This window comes from Ananas comosus, linkage group 1 (genome assembly GCF_001540865.1).
Source record: "Ananas comosus cultivar F153 linkage group 1, ASM154086v1, whole genome shotgun sequence".
NCBI classification, from domain to species: domain Eukaryota; kingdom Viridiplantae; phylum Streptophyta; class Magnoliopsida; order Poales; family Bromeliaceae; genus Ananas; species Ananas comosus.
In genome coordinates, this window is record NC_033621.1 from 6960475 (window position 1) to 6969822 (window position 9348).

General features: G+C 45.8%; 1 protein-coding gene and 1 long non-coding RNA gene across 3 annotated transcripts in view; both read right to left on the minus strand.

Moving 5' to 3' along the window:
• LOC109709174 overlaps positions 1-998 on the minus strand; it is a 3573-nt gene extending 2575 nt beyond the window's left edge. The window contains exons 1-4 of one of the 2 annotated variants that reach the window (XR_002215909.1): positions 906-998; positions 749-816; positions 584-651; positions 402-466 (exon numbers count right to left, since the gene is read on the minus strand). This is a non-coding gene — a long non-coding RNA (uncharacterized LOC109709174). Of the gene's footprint in view, positions 1-401; positions 467-583; positions 652-748; positions 820-905 lie in introns of both variants that reach the window. The other variant, XR_002215911.1, reaches the window with a different exon arrangement.
• Positions 1-9348, minus strand: part of LOC109709168 — a 77973-nt gene that overhangs the window by 33653 nt on the left and 34972 nt on the right. The window lies entirely within an intron of this gene.

Below are 9348 nucleotides of genomic sequence, written 5' to 3' on the forward strand. Positions count from 1 at the left end.
ACTAGTATCCACTAGATTGTAAACATGTAAGAGTAATGCTAAATCACATGGCATTATAATCTTTCCACTATTATGGCACTGTCAACATAGTCAAAGCATGTTATAGTTCTCTACTTTAGAGTCAAGAGAATATCATTGTTTTCTACTTTATAAGTGTATCCTACACTTGTTCATAAGTCATTCTACAGTATTAGACATGATCATAAATACTTTTGTGCATGCAGTCTCTCTACTTCATCTCTACTTTATAGAGGTACAATGTCAAACATATCAAACATGATGGCAAAGATATCCAAATTCATATCAATCACATAGTCGCAAAAAGCGCACTACAAAACCCATTCTATAGTGACATATAGAACATAGGGGAGCTTCACTTGCTCTGGTTAGGTCAAACCCACCTATTACAAAGCTCCAATCAGTCCAAAGGAACTCCCAAAATCAGCTCCACAAGGTCTCAACTCTGCTGAAAAATAAGGCACGAAAGTGGCATCACTATTACAATCGAAATGTCCGATCTAGGCACAATTCGCACTTAGTACAAAATAGTAGCTTGAATCCCTGTTTCGGGCTAGTTTAATACCTCAAGATGAGTCTCCAAGAGCTCTCACAGGTTCACTAAAGGTGATCCAAAGCTCGGTCGCACTCTCGCTGTAGACAACATCGAAATGGCATCCAAACGCTCAATTATAAATTAATATCATCGAAATCTTGCAAAATCAGTTTTAAAACTGAAATTTCTTATTACCCTTAATTAGAATACCCTCCAAACCAGCTTCTAAGAGTACACGTTCCGCTTAAAGAGGCTCCAAAGACCTGCTGCGAAGAGATCATACAATCCTGCGTCAAGTTGTTCCAACAAATCGCATATAGATCCGAAATAGCCTCATTAGTTGACTAATTACCTATATCAAGCCTCAAAGCAACTTTTCCCTGGATCAAAGTGGGTAAATCACAACTAGATATCTCCTGTCTAGCTGCAGAAAACCCTAACAAACTCTGCTGGAATCAACGGAACAAGAACGCGTCAAAATCCGACGATAAACCACAAACTAGAGAAAAAATTGAGCTAAATACTTCTCTAAAGCTCTCTATCAGCAGCTCTCAGCATTAGACATGGGAAATACTATCAAAACACATCCCTTTACCTTTTAAAAGCTGGCCCCTAGTCCACCCAACCAGTGAGCGACGAGTGCGGCGCGAAATCGGCGCAAAATGGCGACTTCAACTTAGTGAGAGAAAACCCTAGAGAGAGAGAAGAAGAAGAAGATGGAGGAACCTTTCTCTGAGCTCCAGCAACTTCTATAGAGCTCCTGGGGTCGTGCTGGATCGGTGGAGATAAGAACAAGAGGTAAAAAGACCAAAAGGGCCCTGCTGCCCCGCAGCAGCTGACTCTGCTGCTTGCTGTACCGGTACAGCATAATGCCTGTACCGGTACACAATGCAAAAATCTGCCCAATGCGCAGAAGCAATGCACTTTCTTGTCTCCGGCAATCCGATCACTCTCTAACTTGTCCAAAAACTTGTCCAAGCCTTTTAGAACATGTAGGATAGTTCCACAACTCATGCCACACACTTGAACTCCGCAATTTGCAAAAGTTCAGTGTATTACAATAGCGATGGCATCATTTGAGGCATTGTATGGGCAGAAGTGCCGTTCTCCTATCCATTAGAGCGAAGTGGGTGAAAGAGTCGCCCTTGGTCCAGATGTGGTGCGAGAAGCGGAAGAAAAGATCCGCATTACTCGTGAGAAGCTGATGACTGCACAATCCCGGCAACGAAGCTATGCGAATAAGCGCCGGAAGGATTTGGAATTTGCGGTTGGCGACCGAGTGTTTCTCAAAGTGTCGCCTATGAAAGGAGTGAAGCGATTTGGTCTCCGGGGGAAGCTTAGTCCCCGATATATTGGGCCCTATGAAATTCTAGAGCGAATCGGGCCTGTGGCGTACAAGTTAGCATTACTGCCGAAGCTTGCGGGAGTGCACAATGTATTCCACGTTTCGAATCTTCGCAAGTATTTTCGGAACTCCTCGCATGTATTAGAGTATGAACCTGTGGAGTTACACGAAGATGTCACTTATGAAGAGTTTCCAATGAGCATTCTTGCTCGAGAGGAGCGGAAGCTACGGAATCGGACTATTCCGTATGTAAAAGTACAATGGAGTAATCACTCAAGGCGTGAATCCACGTGGGAGCTCGAGGAGAAAATGCGCGAGGTGTATCCTCACTTGTTTGAGCAAGTGGATTAAGGTACGTGTTTAAGTTTCGTGGCCGAAACAATTTTTAAGGGGTGGGGAATGTAACATAGCGATTCCCCGTAAGTCGTGCCGAGTTCCGTCGAAATGTGCGGAACGCAGAAATAAATGAGTTACTATAGGCTAGAAGTGCATTGGAGCCTATATGTAAAGTATAAAGGGACCCGAGATAGTGAAACTGCAATTCTGGAGAAGTCCCAGAAATTTTACTCTCGAGGACCGATCCCTTGGGTGAGAGACCGATTCCCAAACGTTGATCATCCGAACGAGGTGAAAAATCGGCTAAGTCCTGAAAATCGAGCTCTCGGGAACCGGCCCTTCGGCGGGAGACCGGTCCCGAGAGACCGGTTGCATTGGGGGGAGACCGGTCCCCTTCTGCGCAGATTGCAGGATAGCTCTCGGGAACCGGTCCCTGAAGGGAGAGACCGGTCCCCGAGCTCGAAATTGCCCAGTAAGGGCTGTTTGCAAAAGTGAAAAGTGAGGGCTTATGTGCAAAAATGACATGTGAAGGGTTATTTGAGCTAGGGTTTGGGTGAGAGCTCATTTGCTCTCACTCTCACACAAACCTTTCCCTCTCTCTCTCTAAAAACCTCTCCTTTCTCTCTCCCTCTCTCTTTAGGGCTTGGACCAAGAGGGTTTTTGGAGGAGAAAAGCTTAGAGAAGAAGCTCTCCAAGGTGTAGAACAAGCCAGAGCAAGGTTTTGAAGGAAAGCTTTGGACTCCAAAGGTGAGTTCTTGTGGTTTTCAGTAAGGTTTTGGGTTTTTGCTTTTAGTTGTTGCATCTAGGAGCTTCTATGGTATTTTCCCCATGATTATCCATGTTAGGGACCTAGTTGGGGAAGATAATGTTGTACAAGGACCTAACTTTAGGGTTTTTGAATTTTGAGGTTCAATCTTGGGATTGATCTCTTTTTAACCTATTTGGTAGGTCAACGAACGCAACGGTGCGCTCGGTTCGGCGATACGACGAGCGTGCGCGAAGATATTGGAAAAAGAAGCCGAGTTGGTACAGATTGCCGCAGCTCGCGGCGAAAGTGTCTAAAAATCGTGAAAATAGAACCAAGGCATCCTAGTGTCACATAAAGGTGGGGGGTGCTATCCGAAAACACCGAATCTCTTTCTATATCTATGTCGATATTTTGAGCATGTTGGTATTATTGCATTCTTGCATGTAGGGTAAGGAATGGTATATGTTGATTACATCAATTATCTGCTTAAGATTATTGTGAAGGATATAAGCACATATGAACAAGAAAACGAATAACCCTATATGCATGTGTATGTGAGAGAAGACTATGACCATAGTAAATAACGGTGACATCGACTATAGTGACTTGATTGGCATTGAAATGAGTATAGTTAAACAAGGTTTAACCCAAGTGGCATCATGTGTATTATGGCATCAGGACCATTGTGGCTTAGTAAAGTGACATATATGATTAGGTAAAGACCTTTCATCGGCATTGTGGCATTGAGACGGGTTGGCCATACCTCCTCAAATCGAGGATGGGATCATACTCACATGTATTGGTTCTGGCTTGTGGGAGGTCGCTCCTCCACAAGCGGTGTACTCCGGAGAGAAAAAGCACCATGGGTGAAAGTGCCCGGCGAAGATCCTTCGGGCGGTTGTGCCTTGTGCCTCCCCCATTAGACGGGATATGTGGACTGTGAGTCGGGGTAAACCAGGAGCACCCCGGGTTGATTGGGTAAAGGCCAAAGGAAAGTGAAAAGGACATGCATGCATAATCATCATGTATTGAATATGTAATATACCGAAAATTCGGAAAATAAATATCGAACTTTAGTCAAATTGACCAAAGTGCGAGAATGGTGCACTTCGGAAAGTCCGAAGGTGTTAAAATGATCAAAAGTGAGTTACGGGAGGTTTTCGAGAGCTAGAGAATCAAATTCTGCAAAACTGCAGTATTTGAGCTCTCGGGGACCGGTCCCTGGTGGGAGAGACCGGTCCCCGAACGCGTGCAGAATGAGACAGCCGAAAAATCGGCTAAGTCGTGGAAGGACAGCTCTCGGGAACCGGTCTCTGTCTGAGAGACCGGTCCCCCAGAGACCGGTCCCCCTATGGAGAGACGGATGCACGGCGCACAGGCCAAGCTCTGGCCGCGCCTGGTAGAGAGGCTCTCGGCAGACGTCCCATAGTCGGGGAGACCGGTCGCCGAGCCGAAAAACTTGCCTCAGCTCCACGGCAGTTGAATATAGAGGAAGTTGAGGGTTTTATTAGCATTTTTGCAACCCAAGGGTTATTTGTGTGCTGAGAGAGAGCGCTTCATCCTATTCCACTCCCTCTCACATCCTCTCCTCTCTTTCTCTCTAGGGAAGACAAAGAAGGCAGAAGAAAAGAAGGAAAGAAAGGATACAAGAAGGAGAAGAAGGTGAAAAGAAGCTTTTGGAGCAAAGGAGCCTCATCTTCTTCCTCCTTGGGCAAGAAAGGAAAGCTTACAAGGTAAGCTTTGATCTATAATTGTAGAAAAACCTCTAACGAATGATTTTATGAATAAACACTAAGAATAATGAGTGTTTTAATGGGATATTTGAAAGATTTGAAAACTTTCTTTTGGCTTCTTTTAGAGATCAAATCCAGTAGTTGAGCTCAAAGGGAGCTTAACCACTCTAATGTGAAATCCAAACTAGGTTTGGAAGCTAAAGAATGATCTAATGGTCCTATTTAGAGTATTAATGAAGCTACTTTGCTCTCCCCAATGAGATCAAACCCTAGTTTTATATTATTCATGGATGCATAGGGCACCCAATATTGGGGCTTTGCCATGAAGTTTTAAGTGCCAATTGCCCTCTAAAAACCTAATTGGGGTATTCCGACGTGCGTTGGTGCGCTCGAATAGCATCGAAAAGTGATGAAAAGTATGGGCAAAGGCCTAATAAGGTCCGTCTTTGCCGGCAGTAAAAGAAACGAGGCATCTAAAATTCCTAAGAAAATCATGAGCCACCTAAAGCAGACCTACAAGGTGGTGGTCTTTTCAAACTCATTGAAATTCTCTGCTATGCCTAATCGTGTCATTCTTGAGCATATGTTCTATACTATTTGGCTGCATTTAGGCGTAAAGTAATGATGAAACTTGAGATTCATGATTGGAGCACAACTTGCATAATGAGATGTTGAAGAACCTAATAATAGTCAAAAACCTAGATTTATTCTAGAGAAGATGTGAAGTACCCGGCCAAGTGAGAAAAGAACAGAGTGGCACAACTGAATAGGTAATCGACGTGGCACCTTTGATAAAGCTAATGTGAAATGACCTAGAGTTAGTGTGATGTAAAGAACTAAAGTGATGTAAAGAATGCAAGCAGGTGCACAAGTGTAAAAAGGTTAAAGTAAAAGAGAATCAAAGAACAATATTGCTAGAGTTTACAAGATAATAAATGAAAGAATGTATATGCATGAGTCTGCAAAAATAAATGATGTAAAAGAAACACTAAGCTAGTGAAAGTCCAAGATTGAACTATCATCCTTTGAGATAAGGATGATCATACTTCTGTTGAGTTCCGTGCCGAGGGCGGTCGCTCCCCGCCCTCGGGCGATGACGATGCTCCGGAGTTATCGCAATCCCGGGTGGTAGTAAGACACCGAAGGACGTCCACTAGTGAGTACCGTGCCGATGAGTGGACTTAAAACGTGAGGCAAGTTAATGTGGTAAACGCCCTCGGCTTACCTATATGATAAAGAGCAAAGAACAAAGAATAGGAGAGAACAAAGAGTAAAAGTGAAAAGAACTAAGAGAACATCATACCTGCATCTATAATGTTGAGCATCGACTCTTGCTTATTGTTCAGGGCATATTACTCATGTTATACGATGGTTAACTATTCAGTCTTATTCTTATCTATTATGCTGAGTTAGTTCTAAGGGGAAAGTCGTGTGATGTTGAGGCCGAACCCACTTGGGAACTTGTTGTAGTTCTCACCCCACTATTTTCCACACGAGCCGGACCGAGCGAGCGCGGCGAGCCGACCGGCAGTAAAGGTTATTCCGCGCCTTCTAGTCAGAGGCCACCAGAGTTTGGGTTAATCATTTTGTTTAGTAGACACCCTTTTCTATCATCTTTTTTGTACTTGATGATTAGTGATGTAAAGAAAAGAAATGTAAAGGCTGCTCATTTTGAGGTAAATGTGATTAAGAAAAAATGATGGAATTATGTAATGAAATGCAAAGAATCTCTAAAATAAAGAGATGAGTCAATGTATTATGATCTAAAATGAATCATCATTACGCTGTAGAATGTTTAGTTCCTTTTTCTTCACTTATGGCTACTGCTACCCTCTGTGTATAGGCCGTTGTGTATGTTCCGCTAGTGCTTTTCTGCATATTGATGAAAAGGTGCATTATGAGCCTTGGCGGATAGGGAACTCTGTCCTTCGGCCGTCTGCGTTGACGTGTCTCTGGGTCGGGTCCAAAATTGGTATCGTCTCGGCGCGTGACAGATAGGTTTTGGTATCACAGAGCGCAAATAGTGCAAAGAATATCGAATGGACCTATAGACCTATAGGATTGGAAGGCCTTAAGGATCTAGAAACGTGAGTACGTGTGATCAAGTTAGACGGAAAAAGCATGTATTGGGTTAATTGAACGTCTCTGAATTCGTGATTAGAGGCTAAGTTCAATTTCCCGTTATCCTCACTATCTAGGTTGTGTTCTGCTGCCGACGACATGACGCTTGAGGCAAGGATGAATGGGCCATGTTGCTTTCCCTAATTGGGTATGGTCCAAAGTAAGTTGGTCCCAATGAACTAATTGAGTTGCTTCTTTCAGGAAGCATGGTCACCGTCGTACGTCGATCGCCAGACAAGTTCGATGCCTGAGGAACGACTGCGTGCCCGGCAATCCGGAGCAAGTGCGACGAGAGGCTTTGGGAGCAAATTGCCTGGCGCTTATTGCGTACAGTGCGGCAACAAGCGAGTCTGTTTCAACCGCAAGTGGGAACAGATTCAGCGTCTCCAGGAGACTTTGGAGCGCCAGCAACGCGGCGGCCCAGGGCGGACGACGGCATTTATTGTCGCGCCGCGTCCTGCGTGTTAGTGCGAGCGTGGTACAGGGAGCGAGCGCAGTCAGCGGCGGCATGTCCCAGTCACGTAAGTACCGCTGGCCGGGTCGGAGAACTCGAAATCCCGATAAGTGTCGGCAGTCGATGAAGCGAGAGCGAGAGCGCGAATTGGCCGCTGCTTATACAGTTCAAGAAGTTCGACACCTAGCCTTTCGAGGCGGTTTGGTGGAGCCCAGGCTGATTGTGGAATCGCTGGACGACTCGATGGAGACCCTATTCGAGGACCGACTTAATACCTCGGAGAAGGACAAGGTGTACCATCGCCACGCCATTGCCTAGGAAAAGCGGCGATGGTATTGGTGGCAGCGAGTTAGCGTCATCGACCTACCGATCTTCCGCTTATGCTTTGGAGAGTTCAAGAGATGCGGTGTCGCGAACTTACTTCCCGTACACGGTGATGCGGACAACCTACAAGACAAATTCCGCAAGTGAGCCAGCTATCGATCGGTGGTAGGAGTACGAGCAAGAATTCTCTCCACATTATGACTGTGTTCCCTGATGTTGTTCGCGATCGATGATCGGACTTCCGGGCGGATTGGTTCATTTGTCGAGGACCTCAACGCCCATTTTATGAAAAGTGGCACGATCTGAAGTTGTGCGACACTTATGCGAGGTCTGTTGATCGAGCTTTGTGGCGCGGAGGCACGGTAGCGCGCATGTACGTTGCAAAGCAACGAGAAGCTATGTCCGAGTCCAAGACAAGGCCAGAATTGACGGCGGCTGGTGGCGGGGCCGACCAACGATGCTAAGAACCGCCCGTACCCGACAGGCAGTCGAGGAACTGAGACCGCCTCGATGTGTTATATGTGACGAGAGCACAAGTGAAACGACTTGCCGTCAGCGCGATGGCAAGTGTTTTCAAGTGTGGCAACAAGGACTGTCATCCCGGAGTCCTCGTCGTGCACTGTCGTCTGCGCCGACTGGGCTAGGCTTCAGCAACGCGTCTACCCCGGAAAGCTTGCGGGCTTGCCACTAGCGATGTCGCAGGCGCGGCGTCATCATCGCGTCAGCCAGGAGGGTTCGAGAGCGCCTAAAGCGCCGAGTCTTTGCCGCTCAGGTGGAGGAGCAACAACTTCATGCATCCCGCGGACTGTCGGGCATGTATAATTGTGATTAGAGGCACTAGACTTAAGAGCACTGGTTTATACAAGCGCATCTCATTCATTCATTAGCACTTCCATTTGTCTAAAACACATGCATAGGATGGTATACAATGAGGATTACTGTGGGTGAACGCTCTCAAGTGAGCATTCAGTGTCAGTGTCCATCCAACCGAGTTCTTGCGTGTCAGTGCAAATAGGTCGAATTGGATATAGCCTGATTGACTGTTAGTGGCTAGATCAATTTAGGGTGTATTGATTTACTGGACCAACTGCTCTCCAATACTATGCGTGATAGATTGTGAGAGCAAGGTTGATCACTTTTCGTGAGCCAAATCAAGAAAGTTAGTCTACACAGCATAGCAAAATAGCGCTTCGCGGCGACATATGCTGTAAGGCGAAGAAAATGATGACAAAATGAGGGTGTAAGCCTATTTGCACCATGGTGGATGCTCGAAAGCAGTACCCAGAGTTGGGAGATTATGCGAGTAGCGCGCCGAGTACCCGATGTTGTTTCCGTCGGGAGTTACCGGGATCTGCACCCGATCGGGAATTGAGTTGTCATTCGAACGTTGATATCCCGGCTCGAAACCAGTTTCGAAGGCTCCGTATGAAATGGTCACCGTGAGTCTAAAGGAAGCTAAAAGGTCAATTACAAACTTGCTCGATAAGGCTTCGTGAGGCCCGAGTGCTTCACCATGTCGGGTAGCTCTCGGGCATTTGGCAGAAAAAGGATGGCACACTTCGACCTGCGTAGATTATCAGCAGAGTTGATACAAAGTAACGATAAAGAACAAGTACTCCGTTGCCAAGGATTCGACGATCTATCAATCAGTTGCAAGGGTCGCAAGGGTATTCGAAAATGATGCTCAATCGCGGTATATCAATTAAAGATCAGGCCGAAAGATTCCACAGAAAG